The sequence below is a fragment of the Canis lupus genome, chromosome 6, assembly GCF_003254725.2.
Source record: "Canis lupus dingo isolate Sandy chromosome 6, ASM325472v2, whole genome shotgun sequence".
NCBI lineage: Eukaryota > Metazoa > Chordata > Mammalia > Carnivora > Canidae > Canis > Canis lupus.
Window position 1 is genome coordinate 28,723,280 of NC_064248.1, and position 18,052 is coordinate 28,741,331.

At 52.8% G+C, this 18,052-nt stretch overlaps 1 long non-coding RNA gene across 1 annotated transcript in view; it reads left to right on the forward strand.

Moving 5' to 3' along the window:
• The window catches only part of LOC118355106 (uncharacterized), a 23,532-nt gene continuing 5,480 nt past the window's right edge, over positions 1 to 18,052 (forward strand). The window contains exon 1 of the long non-coding RNA XR_004816867.2: positions 1 to 318. This is a non-coding gene — a long non-coding RNA (uncharacterized LOC118355106). The remainder of the gene's footprint in view (positions 319 to 18,052) is intronic.

Consider the following 18,052-nt stretch of genomic DNA (forward strand, 5'->3'; position numbering starts at 1 on the left):
CTTCGGGGCTGGGACCGCGCTGTGCGCTGGGAGCTCGGGCTCCTTTGGCCGTATCTGTCCAAATTACAAATGCAGAAACCCTCTGTCCCAGCTGGGCTGCAGCCCAGCAGCGGTCCCACAGATAAACCGAGGCTTGTGGGACGTGATTTATGTACAAGGTTATCCTTTGCAACATCGTTTCTAAAAGCCAAGGAGTGAAACAGCCTAAAGCCCCACCAGTAGGGAGCTGATTAAAGACATTGGCACAATCCATATAATGGATATACTGTACTGTGCGGCTGTAGAGAACAGTGAGGAGCCATCTCTAAGCTTTATTAGGTGAGTAAAGCAAGTTTCAAAAGTATATAGTATATACCTCTTTGCATAAAAAGTAAAAGGTCTACATTTGGATTAGCTTCTGGCTACATAAACTGCAGGCATGCCTGGGGGGCTCAGTGGTTGAGCGTCTGCCTTCGGCTCAGGGCGTGATCCTGGGGTCCTGGGATCCAGTCCCACATGGGGCACCCTGCATGGGGCCTGCTTCTCCCTCTGCCTGTGTCTCTGCCTCTCATGGATAAATAAATAAAAAGAAAGAAAAGAAAAGAAAAGAAAAGAGAAAGAAAAAGAAGAAAGAAAAGAAAGAAAGAGAAAAGAGAGAAAAGAAAGAAGAAACTGCCCCTAGCCACTGAATAGCTGTTACCTATGGAGATGAGGGTGAAACAGGAGATGGGGGACTTGGGGACAAGAAGGGATGCAGATTTGGTTGTTGCCTTTTTCCCTTGGGACCCAGGGGAACTGACTACTTTTCAGAATTTCAAATGAAATAAAAAGGTAGCATCTTTAAAACAAAGCATGTTTTTAAAGCCGCAGCTTTGGCTTGAGTGTCACATTGAATCTCACTTCAGCCTCGCAGAGCGGTGGGGCCTTGGGCACGTTACTCAACCTCTCTGTTTCAGTTCCTCCATCGATGAAACAGGGGTAATGATAGCTCCCACTTTGGGCTGTTGGGAGGATGACCCGGGATCAACTGTGCCCAGTGCCTGGCGTGAGGAAGGCAAGCCATAAGAGTGAGTTGGTGGTGGTAGTGGGCTTCCTGCAAGTTCAGTAGTCTGGACTAGGACCCAGGTGACAGCATGTGCACCCCAGAGTCGCTGTGAACCCTCTTCCATCAGTCTGGCATCTGTTGCAGGGGCTCCGGCCTGATGGAAGCAGCTCACTAAACACAGTGGAGTCTCTCCCCATGCCCCCCACCCCGCCCCATGCCGGGGCTTGGGGCAGGCAGCAAGGGGAGCCCTGGGAGGCTCGAGGCCTGAGGGCGCATCAGCTGGGAGCTGGGGGGAAGGAGGATGACTTCTAACGCAGGAGCATCAGCCAGATCGCTGGCCCCATGCACGAGGACACCAATGCCGAGTCCCCCTTGGAGCCAGCTCAAACCTCCTGCACTGCTTGAACCTTTGACTCCACTTCCTGGAAACCCTAAGAGTGAGGAGCCCAGAGTGTAGTCCGCGGCATCGCATCCCACAACTGCCCCCAGCCCTCGCGCTGCACCGGTGACACCAGCAGAGAGGGACACCACCTCCCCAGAACAAACAGCATGCCAGACTCTAGCACTCAGTTCAGAGGCTGTCTCACTTCCGGCCCGGGGAGAGCTTTTTCTAGACGGATCTACTCCCTGTGGCTTTAGGGGCTGGTCTTACTGAGTAAACAACCCGGGTGCCCTGCTTTGTTGAGCCGTGAAACGGGGATGATAACCTTCCTGCTGCCTCCTGGGGAGGACAAGGTGAGGCTGGCGGGTGCTTTGGAGGGAACAGGGACCATTGGTGTGTCTCCCTTTACTCAGTAGAGGCGTTCCTGAAATACGAGTCATCAGGACTTCTGTCAAACTATTGCTCTTTCAATAAGGTGGACAGGGGTGGGTGTGTAAGACACAGCTCCAGACTCAGGTGTGTGGGAATTCAGATTTCCTATAGATGCATTTAATTTCTGTCTAAGCCTAAACCGTGTCAGGCTGACGGAGAAGCTTCAGCTTTGCTTTCTCAGGGCTATCCTGCCTTGCAGAGTCGACGCTGTGGCCTGCTGGCCCTGACCGAAGCAGGTGATGTGTGTGGGTGTCAGGAGCCCCTTGAGTTCTGGAGGTGGGGGCTGCCTGGGACACGACCCTGCGTTCTGGGTTCCCTTTTCCCTCTTGAAGTCTCTCCGATACTCAAGAATCAGACTGGTGTTCCCTTCCTCCATTCTTCCCCTACTCGGTGTAATCTTCACCCTGTTGGCTTCCAGCATGTTCTTGGCACATATCTGGTGCCCTGGCCTCAATTCCCTGAATCCCCTGAGGGCTAGGACAGGGGTTGGCAAATCTGCTGTAAAGTGCCAGATAGTAAATATTTCAAGCTTTGCAGGCTGTATGGTCTCTGCAGGGATGACTCCACTCTGCCACTGTAGGTCAAAAGCGGCCGCCGAGAGGATGTGTACACAGATGGGCGTGACTGGCTTTCAATAAAGCTTTATTTACATCAGTACAATAAAGAAATGAGAAATACATGACATGATAAAGGGGATAGCTAGTGCTACTGTAGTCATCATGTTGCAATATATAAACGCGTTAAACCAGCACTTGTGCACCTTCCACCTTTCCGTAATTTAAATTTGATTACTCGGGGGCGCCTGAGTGGCTCAGTGGTTGAGCATCTGCCTTTGGCTCAGATCGTGATCCTGGGGTCCCGGGATCGAGTCCCACATTCGGTTCCCTGCAGGGAGCCTGCTTCTCCCTCTGCCTCTCTCCGTGTGTCTCTCACCAATAAATAAATCTTAAATAAAAATAAATTCAATTAGCGAACACAAAGTACGTCATTAATTTCAGATGTAGAGTTCAATAATTCACCAGTTGCCTATGACACCCAGCCACGTACCTTAAATTTACACAATATTATATGTCACTTCTATCCCCCCAAATGTTTTAAATCTAAAAAAAAATCGTAAAACTTTGTTTTCAAAATGAGCCCAGCCAAAGAAACAATCAACAGACTGGAAGGGCAACCTACAGAGCAGGAGCGATGTCTCCAAACCACATATCTGATAAGGGCTGATATCCAAAATATATAACAAGGGCTCTCTGTAGCTCAATAGCACAACAACAACCTGATGAAAACATGGGCAGAGGACTTGAATAGACATTTCTCCGAAGAAGACGCAACTGGCCCACCAATACATGAAAAAAATGCTCAACATCACCCATCAGCAGGGAAATGCAAATCACTGTGGCTATCACCTCACGCCGCATGAGGATGGTGACTCCAGAAAACCAAAAAACAAGTGCTGGAGAGGATGTGGAGAAATTATAACCTCGTGTGCCGCGGTTGGGGAGGTACAATGGGGCAGCTGCTGTAAAAATGGTAAGGAGTCTCCTCAAAAAATTTGAACTACCAGGGATGGCTGGGTGGCTCATTGGTTGTGAGGATCTGCCTTTGGCTTAGGTCATGATCCCGGGGTCCTGGGATTGAGTCCCGCATCGGGCTCCCCACAGGGAGCCTGCTTCTCCCTCTGACTATATCTCTGCCTCTCTGTGTGTCTCTCATGAATAAATAACAAAATCTTTAAAAAATTGGAACTACCAGCTGATCCAGCAATGCCACTTCTGCATATACATCCAAAGGGATTGAAACCAGAATGTCAAAGAGATGCCTGCACCCCCGTGTTCATGGCAGTGCTATATTCACAATAGCCAGGATGTGGAAACTCCCTTAGTGACCCATGGACAGATGACAATATGGTGTGGACACACAATGGAGAGCTATTCAGCCTCACAAGAAGAGGGAAATCCTGCCACACACGATGATGTGAACGTACCTGCAGGTCAGCCTGCTACGTAAAATACAGCCAATCACAGAAAGACAAATACTGCATGATTCTACTTCTGGGAGGCATCAACAATAGTCAAACTCAGAAGCAGGGTGGTGGTGGCCAGGGCCACGGGGGGTGGGGAGCTGGCTGTTCAATGGGTGTACAAAGTTTCGGTCACGCTAGATGAGTAGATTCTAGAGATCCTCACAATATCGTGCCTAGAGTTAACAGTAGTGTCTTGTGCACCAAAAAATGTGTTGAGCAGGTAGGTTTCATGGTATATTAAATGTTACCCTATTTTTAAAAATGGGCTGAGGGGAATCCCTGGGTGGCCCAGCGGTTTAGTGCCTGCTTTTGGCCCAGGGTGTGATCCTGGAGTCCCAGGATCGAGTCCCACATCGGGCTCCCTGCAGGGAGCCTGCTTCTCCCTCTGCCTGTGTCTCTGCCCCTCTCTCTCTCTCTCTCTCATGAATAAATAAATAAATAAAATCTTTAAAAAATAATGGGCTGAGTTGCGCCCTCCCCGCCCTCCCACAGCTGTAACTGGCCAACCCCTGGCCTAAGCCTTTGGAAGCCAAAGCCTCAGAGGCCCAGAAAGTGTTCCTGTTTTGAAAAGTGAATCAGATACTCATCCTCAAACATCAGCTCGTTCTTGGAGACTTCAGTTGAACATCACCCCCCTAATTTACCTCTGGCGAGGAAGACACATTTTCCTACCCTGATTGGCCCAAAGCTACCTGTGCTTGATGCTGCCATGGTCAGCAGGCTCTTGGCATCTCTTTCTTGAACATCCTGAGATTCTCGTTATGTCCCAAGAACACCAGATGTGTGTGGCAAAGGCCTCTGGCTTGCGGTCCAGTTGGGGTAGAGTCCCAGTCACACCACTTTCTTGCCTTGGGCAAGATCCATCCTCTCTGATCCTTGGTTGCCTCATCTGCAGACTGGGAAAACTCACTGCACCCATGCTCAGGCCGTCCCAAGGCTCACATGACACAGTGTCAGATGCCCGGAGGTGGGTGTTTATTGAGTGGGAACTGACCACCCAGCAGCTCCCTCCAGTGATGCCAGGAAGAGACTTGGACATCTGCTTAGAGAGATAGCTTGAAGGGACAAAGGGCAGGACATGGCAAGGAGAATCACTCAAATCTCCTTACTGCTGTGTTCCCATGAGCTTGTACGTTACCTCTCGGAGCCTCCGTTTTCTCATCTGGGCAACAGGGATAACAAGCACGACCAGCTTTGTGAGACAGTGGCCCAATGGCTGGTGTACAGTAGGTGCTTAAGAAATGGGGAGCCAGGGGCACCTGTAGCTCATGTCTGCCTTTAGCTCAAGTCATGATCTCAGGGTCCTGGACTGAGCCCCGTGTTGGGCTCCCAGCTCAGTGGGGGAGTCTGCTTCTCCTTCTCTCTCTGCTCCTCCCCCCTGCTCATGTTCTCTCTCTCTCTCTCTCTCTCTCAAATAAAAAAAAAATCTAAAAAAAAATGGGTAGCAAAAAAAAAAAAATGGGTAGCTATTTGGTGTTTACTTCTGCTGGATCCCTTCCTCGTTGCCATGTGCTATGTTGACTCACCCAGCTACGCCTGCCAGGTTTTCCTGTAATCACAGTGTATGGTCGTGGTGGGAACAGGGAGGGTGCTCCATCCCTGGGTCGCTCAACAGCAAAGCCCCTTATTGGGGTTTCAGTCGCCCCGAGCCTGGACACCAGCATCTGCTGGAATGCATGACATTGCTTGCTCTTCATTGTCTCTGCTTGCACGGTTAACTTCTTATGGCCGATAGTTGAGGCTTTCCACTGTGATAGACACGTGGTCAGCCCTTTAAGAATGTTGTTTGGTTTTTTTAAAAAATGGGTTGGTTTAAAGAAAAATAGAAGCAAAAAAAAAAAAAAAGAGTATACAGGACTCAAGTTTGGGAAGCCCTGGGATAGGCTAGGAGCCCACCTAGGGAACAGGCAGGGGCAGATTTGGGATGGTGAACTAGGAACCAGATTCGATGGGGATCCCTGAAGGCCCTCTGGTTACTTAAGATCGGCCTCATTTTTTTATCTGCAAAACGAGGGTTGTGATGATTCTGAAAATTCCTGGAGGCCAAGCATTTGAGGTCCTAGGCATGGGGCCCGGCACGTCATAACACTCAGGTACTAATTTTTAGGATGGAAGGGGCAGCTAAGTGCAGCGTGGCCCCAGGATTGGGTCCTGGAAGAGAAAAAGGACATTAATGGGAAAATGAGAAATCTGAATACAGTCTGGAGTATAGTTAATGTACTAACATTAGTGTTTTACATTAATGTCTTAGTTTTGACAAAAGTCCCGCAGTTCTGCAAGGCGTTAGGTTTAGGCGAAGTTGGGTGAAGGATGCGCGCGTCGCTGTACTCTCGGCGACGCTTCTGTAAATCCATAATCTTTCCAAAATAGTTTGTTTACAAACATTAACAATGGATGGGGGCAAAATGCTACGCACAGGGAAGGGAGTTGCTGAGTCCAGGGAGTCATGCAAGGTGTCCTGGGGGCGACAGGTAGAGGGGGAATGTTGGCTCTTAGAGAAGTTGGTCCTCATGGAGGGAGGAACTGTTTCTGGGTGAGGAAGCATGGACCCAAACCCTTCCCTACCTCCTGCCCTTTGTACCTGCTGTCCGCCCCACCCCCCTTGCTGGAACATTCTTAACCACCACCCTTTAATTTGGGCCAAAGCAGATATCGCCTCTCAAAGAGCTCTCTCGGGCACTTCCACTGTCACACACTCTCAGGGGCCCCTGTCGTTCCACTTCTTGGCCTGAGCTCACCCTGTAATGCACTAGTTCTTTGTGGGATTCGGGGTGGGCTCAATGAGCACCCAGTCTCCGCAGAGCACCGGCCCCACGCTCGGAGAGCCCCCCCGACCTTGGTTGAATGCCCTGTTGGTGCCAACTTGACATGCTTCATAAGTCTCGAACCCGAGGCCCTGCATTTTCACGAATTATGCAGCCAGCCCTGGAGGGACCCGAGAGCGGAGCACCGCCCCCTGCTAGACGCGGGCACCCACTCCCTGTGGCGGTTGTCACGGAGTGCCACTAGGGAAGGAGTTAAAATAATGTGCATTTTTGTATCTTTTTTTTTTAATGTTTTATTTATCTTTAAAGATGTTATTTAATTATTCATTAGAGACACAGAGAGAGAGAGAGAGAGAGAGAGGCAGAGACACAGGCAGAGGGAGAAGCAGGCTCCATGCGGGGAACCCGATGTGGGACTCGATCCCGGGACTCCAGGATCACGCCCTGGGCTGAAGGCAGGCGCCAAACTGCTGAGCCACCCAGGGATCCCACATTTTAGTACCTTGCAGTTCTGGAGGTCTGAAGCCTAACCTGGGGTTAGGGACCTGTTCCTTCCATCGAGGCTCTCAGGGAGAGTCTGTTTGCTGGCCTCTCCCAGGCCCGAAGGCACCTGCACCCCTTGGCTCGTGGCCCCTTCCTCCACGTTTGGGGCCAGCGCTGCAGCATCTTCTCTCCACTCTGCCCTCGGCCTCCGTCCTCACATCTCAGGGCCTCTGGCCCTCCTGCCTCCCACCTGCGAGGACGAGGGGCCAGGTGGGGCCCACCCGGATAATCCACTTGAATCACCCCATCTCCAGATCTCTGACTCAGCCACACCTGCAAAGTCCCCACTAGCATGTGAGGGGACCGCCACCCGGGTGCTGGAGATGAGATGGGGAGGCCGTTATTTGGGCGTCGGCAGCCATGGTGGCTGGGAGGCCAGGGCCCCCTCGGCAAATCACATGTCCCACCTGAGCTCAGGCAGGGCTGACAGTAGGTGCTCACAACACAACTGAGGGTGGCATGGGCGGGTGGCCGAGGCATTGCGTGTGCCCGGAGCCACCCAGCCATGGGTTGGGCAGCAGCAGCTGGGAAGCTGGTCCGAGGTGACAGGAGCCCACGGCAGGTGCCCGCTGCCCATCGCCGGCCACCGCGGTGGTCTTGGCCGTTCCACGCTGGCCCGGTGTTCCTAGAGGCCTTGCACGTCCTTGGCTGCCCGCTAAAAGGACATGTGTGGTTCTTTCTTTTCTTCTCCCCGATGCCCTCCCCTCGTCTTCCCAGGGTCACTTCTCTGCTTTCTGGGAGGCAGGTGGTGGTGGCAGGAGCCGCGAGGCCCCCGGGATAGCCAAGCTCCCTGCTCTGAGATGTACTTTGAAGGTATTGTGTCACTGTGGCGGGGACACTGCGACCTGGTGACCCGGAGGTCATGCCCGAAGCCCCAGGCCCTCTCATCAAATGGGCCGTGGGATGGCTTTGGTTTGGGTGACAGTAACTGCCAGCACCGGCCACATGCCAGGCACTGTGCCAAGTCCAGGGACAGTGCAGTGAAAAGGCCGGTGAGTCCCTGCACTCCTGGGGGACACCCGGCAAGGACCACGTCGTGGATTAGAGGGAGAGGCAGAGGACACACGTCCAGTGATTTCGGGGAGAGCAAGATGCCGTGCAAATGCTACAGTGAGGTGATGCAGGAGGGAGCAGCCTGAGGCAGGCTCCCCAGGCCTCTCCGAGCAGGTGCCATTGGGGCCCGGCCCTGGGGGACAGAAGCACCAGCCATGCAGAGCGTCTGGGACCCAGCCGCAAGGCCATGGCAGGGGCCAGGGGTCAAGGTGGGAGCTGAGGCCGCGGCCTGCAGACCCGGGTGGAGGCGGGCTCTGAGAGGCGGGGGCGCGCAGGGGTCTGGGCCAGGAGTGTGGGTGTCCGCGGCCTGGCCAGTGGAGGTGGCCCTAGGGACATCTGCTGCGAGGAGCGCCGGTGAGGGCTGTGGGTAATGACTTGGCGAGGTGGGCTTACTCGGGACACGTTCTGGAAGTCGGTCTGCTAGGATTATCACACTGGAGCCCAGTACCCCCCAAACACCACCCTCGGCTCCTCCAGCCAGGCCCCAGTCCCACCTCCAGGCCCGAGGGGTGCCACCCATGAGCCTCCCTCTGTCTGCGTGCTCTGGGAAGCCCTGGCACTGGGGATGTCCGTCATTCATTCTGAAGTAGGGGTGCTGCACAAACCAGGGTGGAGGACTGGGCCCCCCTCCTCCCCCTCTCCACCCACCCCAAATCACATGTCCCTTAAATGGGCACCTAGGGAGACACCGGTAGCCTTGGAGTCCAGTCAAGGCCCTTCCCCCTCACCCTGGGTAGGCCGAGAGCACCAGGGGCATCCTTGCAGCACGGGCCTCCCTCCCTACAGGGGACACTCCCCAAGCCCTCCCAGCCCCTGGGAAATACCTGGAAACTTCCAGAGCAGTCTCCACTCTATTGGATCTCAGCAGCCCTCAGACTCAGCTGCTCGTGCCCATCACCCCCAAAACAAGCCTCCCAGGGAGGGCGCGGCTCACCCTAGCAGGGTGCTACCAAGCTCTGACCAGGACCTTTGACCTCGCCTCACCCCGGGGAGGCCGTAGATCTGGGGCCTGGATCCATCAGCAGGGGTGAGGCCAAGACCGTGAAATACACTGAGATTCCTCACCAGTGGGAAATAACAGAAACCTGCTTTAAAAAAAAATGAGGTTGATTTCCGTGGTGGCGGCCTGGGAAAATCTGGGTAGAATGAGCTCATTTCCGTAAAAATGAAACAAATAAACCACATATATACAAATGGAGGACTGTAAGGAGAAAGGTTGGGAAGGGCAAAAAAAAAAAAAAAAAAAGCCCAAACTAGAGGGTGACAACCCCCTCCAGGACATGGGAGGGTGGCAGGTGGGGGCGGGGGGTGGGATGTGGGGGTTGTGAGGTTCAGTAAAGGGCAGGAAGGAGATTGGGCTTTTCGTTTGTTCACCTCCGCTATTTGGCTTGTTTTAAGGAGCACACATCCCTCCTGTAGCTCGGAAGGAAAATCCAATAAAACGTATTTTTAGAAATGTCCTGAGCTAGGCTCTGTGCTGACAGCAGAGGTGATGGCGTTTGCCCTGTGTCCTCGGTGCTTGATGTCCTACCCAGAATTGTAGGATCACTGCGGGGGCGGTGCTTTCATCACCCTGAGTTCTGGGATGAGGGAGAGGAGGGTCAGTGAGGTTGAGTGAGTGACTCGCCCAGGAGACATAGGTGGCAAGAGCTGGTACCTGGGGACAGAGGGGACTTAGGTCACCTTATCCAGTTGTCATGGTGGGGAGAGGGGGAGGGAGCAAAAGTCTGGGATGGAGGACCAGCCCGGGCTGTACAGGGGCGGGCAGGAGCACCTGTGTCTGCACTCCCTGCTAAGTAGCCAGGCTGCCCCACACGCAGGGGAGAGAAGGATGGGGAGCCTCGAACTCCGCAGCAGGCGCATTCATGAGGCCAGGGGGAGAGAAGCCACGATGCACAACACCCTCCTATGCTCCCTCTTGCTCCAAGGAGGAGCCTTCAGAGGCCAGTGTGGGCCTGGGGGGCAGGGCGTCCCTCCCACCCTGCCCCCGCCCAGCCACAGGGTCCCCAGTCCACCTGCCAACAGGTGGGCAGGCCCCAGGCAGGGCAACGAGGTGGGCTCGGCACTGGTGACAGTGGGCTGCTTCAGCTTCTCTCCAGAGCCTCAGCAAATGGTTCTGGACATTCATGGCTCTTAGGGCCACATGTCAGAACGGGGCCACCAGGCTCCCCTCCGCGTGCGGCACATTAGAACTTGGCTAATGTCGAGAACGGTTGGAGGGGCACCGGGGTGGCAACGTTGGCTGAGTGTCCAACTCTTGATTCTGGCTCAGGTCTTGATCTTGGGGTCATGAGATTGAGCCCGCAATGGGCTCCATGCTCAGTGTGGAGTCTGCATGGACTTCTCCCTCTCCCTCTCCACCTGCTCCCCGCCCTTGTATGCACGCGCTCTCTCTGTCACTGAGATAAAATAAACAAATCTTTAAAACATAGTAATGAAGCGGCACCTGGGTGGCTCAGTGGTTGAGCATCTGCCTTCAGCTCAGGGCATGACTCCAGGGTCCTGGGATCGAGTCCCGCATCAGGCTCCCCACATGGAGCCTGCCTCTCCCGCTGCCTGTGTCTCTGCCTCTCTGTGTGTGTCTCATGAATAAATAAATAAAATCTTTTAAAAAAAATAGTAATGGGGATCCCTGGGTGGCGCAGTGGTTTGGTGCCTGCCTTTGGCCCAGGGCGCGATCCTGGAGACCCAGGATCGAATCCCAGGTCGGGCTCCTGGTGCATGGAGCCTGCTTCTCCCTCTGCCTGTGTCTCTGCCTCTCTCTCTCTCTGTGTGTGACTATCATAAATAAATAAAAATTAAAAAAAATAGTAATGAAAAGGAATGATTGGAAATATCTAGCTGTGGCTAGAAATCATGTAGGGAAATGAGGTGACAACCAGCCCTCAGCCAGTGATTGGAGAGGTCTGGTGTATAAATACCCCAGCTCCCTCACCTCTCGGTGGATCTGTTCTGAGGTGTATGTGCAACACCGTCTCTCCAGATTCATCAGTGGGATTGAGCTCTGGTTGCTCACAGAGGTAATTCGCTTTGGGACATGTCCCTACTGGCTCCCTTTCTTGTCTCACCTTACCTCCTCCCACGGCTTCTCTTTAACCTACTGTCCACACAGCAGAGGTATTTATTAAACTCTAAATACAATCGTGTTCTTCTGCTCAAAACTTCATACTGCTTTCCCAGCACACCTGGAGAAGATTTCGTTTGTTTCCTCTAACCTCTTGCTCTAGACTGAACATGTTCCCTGAAAGTTCCTATGCGGAGTCCTAAGCCCCAGGGTGATAGTGTTGGGAGGTGTGGGGTCTTTGGGCAGTACTGGGCACAAGGGTGGAGCTCTCAGGAATGGGGTTAGTGCCCCGATAAAAGAGGCCCCAGAGACTTCCCTCACTCCTTTACCATGTGAGGATGCAGTGGGAAGCCAGCTGTCTCTGAACCAGGAAGCTGGCCCTCACCAGTGCCTTGATGTTGGACTTCCCAGCCTCCAGAATTGTGAGGAATAGATAAAGTTGCTTATAAGCCTCCCAGTCTGTGGTATCTGGGTGATAGCAGCCCAAGAGCACCAAGCCAGTGTCCAGGGCTGCGTGATCCAGTCTGGCCTGTCCTCTGTCTATGTCTCCATCAATCCTCCTCACCCTGCTCTGTCCATACTCAAAGTCTCAGGCTCTGCTCTACCGCAGGCCCTTTGCTCATACACTTCCTTTGAGCTGGACTCTTTTTCTTTTCACTCAGCTTAAGCATGCCTTCTTGGAGGAATCTTTCCTGATCACTCATCTAAAGTTGGCCCACCCCAAGGTCTTCTGTCCTCAGCGCGTCGGGGTCCCTTACACCACATTCTTCACAATTCATAATTGCTTTTGCTTGTCTTCTTCCCTAAATCTTAAGCTTCCCGAGATCAGAGTCCTGTGTATTGCTGGCCACCACATACCCAACACCTAGAATAGTGACAGTCACGTGGTAGGTGTGCAGCACTTGGTTGCTGTGTGAGTGAAGCACACAGTTGGTGTCCCAGGGACCCATGTGAGACACATGTCCCTTTGCGTGGATGACCCAGAAGGGTCTTTATTAGAGTGCCCATTCCCCAGAGCTCCCCATATTCCCTGTTCTGAAAAGCCCAGATTCTAGAATTGGGGTGAATCCTATCTTGGCTTCTTATATAACATGTCTCAGTGAGCCTTACTGAGTGATGACCCCCAAACATAGCCGCTTAAAGCAGCAATTGATTATTTTTATGATGCTGTGGGTTAGTGGGGGTAGGCCCGTGCTGGTTATGCTTAGGTTCACTCAGCTAGAGCGTCAGCTGGGCTGGAAGTCCAGTGGCCTCCATTACATGTGTGGCAGCTGGTGTTGGCTGTCGGCCTTGGTGGCCTCCAGTCTTCCTTTCATATTCCTGGAGGTTGGACCAGCTTCCCTGTGTGGGGGCTTCAGGTGAGCATCCTAGTCAGCAAAGATGGAAGCTGCCAAGTGTCTTGAGGTTTGGGCTTGGGCCTCATATAGTGCTACTGCTGGCACATCCTATTAGTCAGAGTAAGTCACGAGGCCAGCCTAGACTTAGGGGGATAGAGAAATAGACTCCACCTCTTGGCAGAGGAACAACAGGGAATTTCTGACCATTTTTAATCTTATGTGGTAGGCCTATGTGAAGCCTTGGGCCAGAAACCAAACCTCTCTCGCTTTTCCACCCACTGTGAAATGGGTCTATTGGCATCTATTGTATAGAATTGTTTGTGGGGATTAAACAGATGGTACATGCAAAGTGCTTAGCACAGGGCATATCTTTTAAAAGGAACTGTTATTATTATTGCTATTAGTAAAATCATTTCAGTAAATAGAGTGGGAGCCTAGCAAATGATGGGTGGATGGACAGCTAGATGGATGGATAGGTAGGTGGATGGATGGGCAAGTGGAAGGTAAGTGGGTGGATGGGTAAGTAGGTGGGTGGGTGGTTAGGTGGGTGGATGGATGGATAGTTGGGTGGATGAGTATATAGGTGGGTGGATGGATGGGTAGGTGGGTGGATAGATGGTTAGATGGGTAGGTGGATGGTTAGGTGGGTGGATGAGTGGACAGGTGGGTGGATGGGTGGATAGGTGGGTAGATGGATGGTTAGGTGAGTGGGTGGATAAGTGGGTGGATAGATGTTTAGGTGGGTGGATAGATGGTTAGATGGGTAGATAGATGGTTAGGTGGGTCAGTGGATGGATGAACAGACAAATGGCTTTTGGCATTCAAACGGCATCTAGTCCCAATGACCCATCTGGGGATACGTCATTTCATTTCATAGAGTTTAGAATGGACAGCAGCTCTTTGCTGGGGAGTTCAAACAGTGCGATTTCTAAGGAGACCCGACCTCTTGCTCAGTTTATTTTTTCGTCATCTGTATTTGGGAAAGGGGGAGGTCAGGCAGTTCTGCCGCAGGCTTTGTGCGCAGATTATACACAGCTCGCTTTCTCTCTCTCTCACTTGCGATCTCTCTCCTGCCTGTGCACACACACACACCCCACCTCCACAGCCTCAGCCTCGGTTAAATGTAACCAAACACTAGCAATTGTGACAAACACAGCCAAGCTTCCCCCTGGAAAGCTAGGCAGCAAACCACATGTGGCTGGAGCCCAAGGGAGTTTGTTGACACACATTTCTCTGGGTGCCGGCTGGGGTGCAGCCCAGGTGGGCCGCTGTGAGGGACTCCCCAGAGCAGAGCGCACCTTCTAGGTCCTGTGTCAGGGACTCAGCATACCTCCCCTGCATCCCCCCAACCCCCAGAGTGGGAGATTGGCCCCCAGGGCTGCATGACAGGATCTTCTCGGAAGGGATGGCCCTCCAGGAGCGTTTTGGCTCTGAGGCTGCCCAGGTGAATTGTGAGGGGGTGGGGAATGTCTCCACCTGCTAGTGACATTTTTCCTGCACCAGCCTGACACTGGATATGGGAGAGAGGCCAGGGAGGGAGGGAGCGGGAAGGGGCATTAGGTTCCTAGGGCTGCCACAACCAAGTACCGCAAGCGAGGTGGTAGGAAACAACAGAGGTTCACCCTCTCACGGTTCCAGAAGTCCTAAATCAAGGTGTCAGCAGGGCCATGTTCCCTCCAAGGCCCCAGGGAAGAATCCTTCCTGGCCTCTTCCCAGCTTCTGGTGGCTTCCCATAATCCTTGGTGCTCCTTGGCTTATAGCTGAGCCCCTTCACTTTTTGCCTGTGTCATCATGTGGCCCTCCCCCCGTGTGTGTCTCTGTGTCCTCTCCTCTTACAGGGACACCGGTCATTGGACTTAGGGCCCATCCCAACCTCATATGACCTCATCTTATCTTGATTACATCTTCAAAGACCCTATTTTCAAATAAGGTCACATTCTGAGGTTCTGGGTGGATGTGAATTTTGTGTGTGTGGGTGGCACCATTCAACTCTGTATGGGAAGTAAGGGAGGCAGACAGGTAGAGATGGGGTAGTCAAGGTGGCAGGTATCAAAGATCCTGTATATAAACCAGAAGACCATGAGCAGACTGCCTCAGGCAAGGCCGGCCCCAGTTTCTGGAGGGGTCTCCCACTGGTCCTTCTCTCCAGCCAGGCCCATCTCCATGGGGCAAGGAGCTATGGAGCCAGGGGGTTGTGCCCACCTGGTGTCCACACAGTCCCCACATCTGCATCATGTTCTGAGGACCCAGGACTCCAGAATTCCTGCCCCAGCAGCACTGAGCCATTTCCAAAGCCTGCCCAGGTGTCTTCCCTTGGTGCGCCCTGCTGAGGCTTCCTAGTGTGTGCCCCTAACCTACAGGGAGCTCAGGGGCAGCCATTTGTGGGTGTACTTGGTTGGGGTGTCTATTCAGGTACAGGCTCTTAGGGTGCAGAATGCAGAAGGGTGGAGAGAGCAATGGGAGGGTCTGCAGAACTCCAAGGAATCCAGGAGAGTTCTGAATTCAGTCCTCACCTTCTGGGTCATAGTGAGGGTGTGTCTGTCAAAGAGGGAGGATAACACATATTTTGTTTATATGATTTCTTAGCTTGACTTTCAACTTTTTAAAAATGTATTTATTTTTAAATATTTTATTTATTTATTCATGAGACACACACAGAGAGAGGCAGAGAACAGACAGCGGGAGAAGCAGGCTCCCTGTGGGGAGCATGATGTGGACTTGACCCCCGGACCCTGGGATCACGCCCTGAGCTGAAGGCAGATGCTCAATCACTTAGCCACCCAGGTGTCACTGACTTATAACTTTTAAATCTGTTCATATATAGTACCTGAGCCTTCACTTTTATTCTTGCCCTGGGCCCTGCACATGTTATACAGGCTACAAGTTGAGATGAGGAGTCTGGAAGGCACAGAGTCCAAGTAACATCCTTGGTCCCATCATTCTCTAAATCATGCCGTGTGTGTGTGTGTGTGTGTGTGTGTGTGTGTATAACTCGATTTTGTCGGTCTCTCTCACTAGCATATATGCTTCATGAGGATAGGGACCTCTTTCTTCCCATCTGTAAAATGGAATTAAGAGTAGCTACTGCTTTCCAAGGCTGCTGGAGGGGTGAGCATGTTGGGCATGAAGCAGAGTGAAGGCCCGGCCTGTGGCAAGTGCTCTGTGAGGCTCATTCAGGTGGCCGATGGGTCATCTCTGGAGCCCCAGAACAGTGAACAGTGTCTGGGAAATGCTAGCAACTAGTGGTGGGATGAAGGACAGAATGGCCAAGATGCAAGGAGCTGTGTCCTGCCCACCTCTTGGGCTTGAAGACTTTGTGCCCGAAGCTCAGGTGGGACCAAGGGGTTGCATGATTTTCAAAGCATCCCCAGAGGCAAATGCATGCCATCAGCTCATCAGACCCGGTGTCCCCCAGCAAGGCAATATGACCAGATGGTCATTTTGAGACAATTCCTCTCGATGCAAAGGGGAGCCATATTGTGGAGGAGAGAGGCAAGGGTGGGCACAGGAGAACCAGGTGGGAGGCAATTCTTGCAGCAAAGGTTTCCAGAAATGAGTGCTTGGACAAGGCGGAGAGGTGGACAGGGAAAGAAGTCAATGCTTCCAGGCCTGTGGGGGAGGTGGACGGGCAGGACTTAGTGAGGATCGGGTGTGGCAGGGAGGGGTCAGGGATGACACTCAGTTTCCATTTAGCACCACCATTCTGAAGGGGGTGCTATTCCGGAGATGGAGACCTCATATGCAAATCAGATTTGCCAGAGGTCCTCGAATTCAGTTTGGACAAAAGGAGCCATCAAGACATCCAGGAATCAGCCCAGGTTTGAATCCTGGAATACACAACCGGCAATATCATCTGTGCAAGACTTGCTCACCACTCCGGGCCTTAATTTTCTCATCTGCAAAATAGGATACATCACCAGATGATCGTGAGGACCCTAGGTGGTGGGAATACATGCGTATTGCCCATTGTAACCTGGGAACCATGAGGAGAAAGTGTGTGTCTGTATTAACTCTGTCAGAAGCAACAGACACGGAAGGCAAATTGGCTTCGACAGGGAGAGAAGGGGTTTCATAACAGCTTCAGGCACCTTCTCCATGCGTTCACATTGGTCCCCAGCCCAGCAAATCCAGGGACAGGCCTGGGTCACATGGCTTCCTTTCTAGTATGCCCCCCCCCCCACCACCGCTTTAGTAAAAGGTGGAAGCAGTCTAAGCAAACCCAGAGAAGTTCATAATATTTTCTGGGTGTCTATTGGGAGTTTGGGGATGGGGAGGGGATGTGTACGTGAAGTTTCTGGCACAACTGTCCAGACCTAGAGCCAACCAAAATGTCCCTCAATGGTCGAATGGATAAAGAAGACATGGGATATACATACAATGGAGTATCATCCAGCCTTAGAGAAATTAAGGAAACAGGTGAACGCAGGGATGACCTCGGAGGACATTACGCTGTATGAAATAAGCCATTTGCAGAAGCACAAGTACTAGACGATTCCACTTAGATGAGGACTCTAAAATAGTCGTGCTTATAGAGCCAGAGAGCAGAATGAGGATTTCCTGGGATCGAGAGAGGATGTGAATGGGGAGATACTGGTCAAGGGACCCAAAGCTTCCGTTATGCAAGGTGAATGCGTCCTGGAGATCTGTGTACAGAGCAGTGTGTTTAGTGCCCAGTACTGTGTACCTACAAATGCAGCAAGAGAATGGATCTTCTGGTAAAGGTCCTTATGCCCAGAAAAACTAAATAAAGAAGGAAGGAGAATATTTTTGGAGGTGATGGATATGTTTAAGGTACCCCCCTCCAAACCCTATATTTAGGGTAAAGACATACAGCTTTGTGGATGTCAGTCTGTGCCTCCATAAAGTGGGCTTAAAAAGAACATTCCTGGCACACAGACGGGACCCCATTCCGGGGGGCGGCTTGCATCAGGGTTCCCACGAGAGGGCCCTTCACCACGTGTGTGTTCCCAGGTCCTTCACAGGTGCGGGCTCCCCACTGGACCACGTGCGCTTGTCCCCATCCTGGGGTCAGTCCCCGGGGAGGGGGGGGGCTTGGGGCATCCCCCAGCCTGTGGCAGGGCATCACGCAGTCATCTGTGGTCCCCCACGGATGAGCCCCAGGCCTCTTTGTCGCTGACCTTGACCTGGCAACCCCCGGGGACACCCCCCTGCTCCCCCACCCCACCCCGGGGTGTGTGTGTGTAGGGGGGGAACTCCGGGGCCTCCGGCATCCCCCACCCTCACCCCCACCCCTGGAAAGCCTGAGCTCCGGAGAGAGACAGACAGACGCAGACAGGCAGACAGGATGGAGAGAACAGGTTTTGCAGAGCTCGACAGAAACCTTTGCGGTTCCTAGCGTCAGCGAGCAGATTCCAAAACCCCGGGGCGAGCTGCGCTCTGGAGGCCGCGGCCCGGGGCAGGCCTGTGAT